We start from the raw sequence: 2,856 nt of genomic DNA, 5'->3' as shown, positions 1-2,856 counted from the left end.
TCTTATCAAGCATTGCAGCCTCCTCCTTTGTTTACCCTTCCCATCCCTTCCCATCATTCCTCCACCCCCCTACCCAATACCCCCCCCCCGATCCTACACATCTCTTGAACAACAATATCTGGGGTTATTTTGTTTTTGACATGTCAATTTTGACTATTTTTAAATGTGTGCTTATGTAAGTGGTACATGGTTATAAAATTTCACGAGAATTCTTCAAAACTTACTTTTCTTTGAATTGTCTAGTTTAAGAAAATCAATTACACTTTATATATAAAAAATGCTCTGCGCTCAATTCAGCAGCACATACACTAAAATTGGAACAATACAGAGAAGATTAACATGGCCCCTACGCAAGGTTGACATGCAAATTCTTGAATCATTCCATATTTTTACAACTAAAGATTCTGGAGATGTTGTGGCCACAAGGGAACCTTACTTGATTCTTGGTGAGAGTGTTAACTTTTCAACCACTGTGGAAAGCAGTATGGGGGCTCATCAAAAGACTCCATATAAAGCTCCCCTATGACCCAGCAATCACACTTTTGGGGATTTACCCAAATGATCACAAAGAAGACCATACTAAAACTACCAGAACAACTATGTTTACTGTAGCATTATTTACAATAGCTAAGATATGGAGCCCACCTCGATGGCCCAAAGAAGATGAATGGATCATGAACATGTGGTATATATACACAATGAAATTCTATGCCTCCATCAGAAAGAATGACATCGCCCAATTTGTTAAGAATTGGAAAGACTTGGAAAAAAAATTATTAAATGAAGTAAGCCAAATCCAAAGAAACATAGGTCCCATGGTTTCCCTTATTTTCAACAGATAATATATGTCTAGGATAAGAATAGATCATAAGCTATGTGCATATCAGATAAGATGATATTACAGGAAATGAATCAGACAAGTGGTTTTTCTGTTTCTTGCTATTGTTTCTAAGATACTTATAATGTGTGATGTGATGTTTTTTGTTCCTTTATATGTTCCTCCCCTACGCTCTAACCCCTGTTTTCACTGTATTTGAAGTTGGTGCGCCTACATCCTGTGTATACGTTTCTCTAATTTGGTGAGGGGAAAGGGAAATACAAAATTCTTAAATAGGGATACAGGTTGAGATGCACAAGACACTATGTTGAAAAATGAACTTTACAATTTAGACAGAGGAAGGGGGAGGGGAGTGTATTTGTGGAGGTGGGAGGGAAGGGATGGTGGAAGAAAAGGAAAGGAAGAGGTAACAATGATTGTTAGGAAATGTACTCATTATTTGGTCATATAAATATGACACCTCTGTACAGTTATTTTTACAGGTGGACCCATTGCAACAATGAGAAGTACAAGTTGTGATGTCGAAAACGAACTTTACAACTTTGGTGGGGGGGGGCAGGGAGGATTGGGTGGGAGGGCTGGGGGAGGATGGGAAGGGATGGGAAGTGGAAACAAAGGAGGAGGCTACAATGCTTGATAAAAAATGTACTCATTATCTTGCCCATGTAATTGTAACCCCTCTGTACAGTATTTTCACAGTAAAAAAAAAAAAAAGTATAAAAACGTTCTGATATAGAAGAGTTTATTTCCTCTATTTTACCCAGATAATAACGTTAACAAAGAAATTAATGCAGAACACTGATACGCTGATATGAAGGTATTTTGAATAAATGTGTGTGGGGGGTGTGTGTACACACACACATGCACACATGCACATGCTTGTGTATTGGCATGCTCAGAGCTTGAAATCAGGGCTTCAAGGTCTTGCTAGGCCTTTCCTATCTAGATTGATGAGCTAATATATGAGCTACATCTCCATTCCTGGCTCTTTGCTAGTTCATTATAATTTCTGAAAAATAATCTCATGAATTTATTCTGCCCTGAGTGGCTTCCAACATTATCCATAGATCTCAGGCTCCTGAGTAGATATCCCGAGTAGATAGGATTACAGGTGTGACCAGCCAGGACAAGACATCCAGAATAATTTTAAAAGTAGAAGAATGTTTACTTGATGGGGGCCTGTTTTATCATCTCCTACTTTTAAAGCATTTTGGAGTGATTATATGTGAATTTACTTCATTTTCGGATTCTTAAAAGATAGTAAGTGTTGGTATTTAAAAGTTTTAGTATTTTTTAAAAAAGGATACTGGAGCTGTGGGACAAAAGAAATTTGACTCTCTTTGGACATCAATTTATAAGCTCAGTTCTGTGCATGATAACCCAATATCACCAACACAGTCTGTGTTGGAGACAAAATGTAACAGAAAACAATCACCATGGGCAATATTTGGTATGCTATTATTTATAGGACAATATGAATATTGGATTGAGAGTGTAAGAGAATGGAGAGATTTTACCTACAATTTTTGTATTGCTAAAAGGCTTTTGGAGACTGTGACTCATTTCCTTCCTCACTGTGTGTCTTTGGGCCATGCACTTCGTGCCTTTAATTACAATTTTTCCCAACACTAAAATGTTAATAACATTAGCATTATAGCAAATGTTATGTTAAGAATTGAGAGAAATAAAACTTGCAAAATACTTAACATAAACTTCTATGAATGAGCTTTGAGTTTAGCCATATTTTTTTAATACTAAATAGAATGCAATAATATTACAGAAAACATTACAGGTAGTGAGCAACCAGAAGGAATATGATATACTGACCATGCTCTGCTTCTAAGGAAGCCAGGTGTACAACGTCTCATGCTTTAAATCAAACTAGTTATCTTATGTCTTGGTAGTGTAAAAGTATCAAGGACAGAATAATGAAGGAATGTTGTAGGCTGAGGTAATGTCCGTATGATAATGTGCAAAACTGATAAAACGTAAAAGTACCTGAGCAGTATATTGTGTTT

The 2,856-nt window shown here is 36.6% G+C and overlaps 1 non-coding gene across 1 annotated transcript; it reads left to right on the top strand.

Moving 5' to 3' along the window:
* The first annotated feature begins 284 nt into the window (after positions 1-284).
* Positions 285-391, top strand: LOC122114802. Its single transcript, XR_006148650.1, has one exon. It is a non-coding gene; the product is annotated as a U6 spliceosomal RNA (small nuclear RNA).
* The last annotated feature ends 2,465 nt before the right edge of the window (positions 392-2,856 follow it).

Source organism: Dipodomys spectabilis, unplaced genomic scaffold (genome assembly GCF_019054845.1).
Source record: "Dipodomys spectabilis isolate Male_0828 unplaced genomic scaffold, ASM1905484v1 ptg000110l, whole genome shotgun sequence".
NCBI lineage: Eukaryota > Metazoa > Chordata > Mammalia > Rodentia > Heteromyidae > Dipodomys > Dipodomys spectabilis.
Note: the sequence above shows the minus strand (reverse complement) of the source record. Positions and strands in the feature narration are given on the sequence as shown.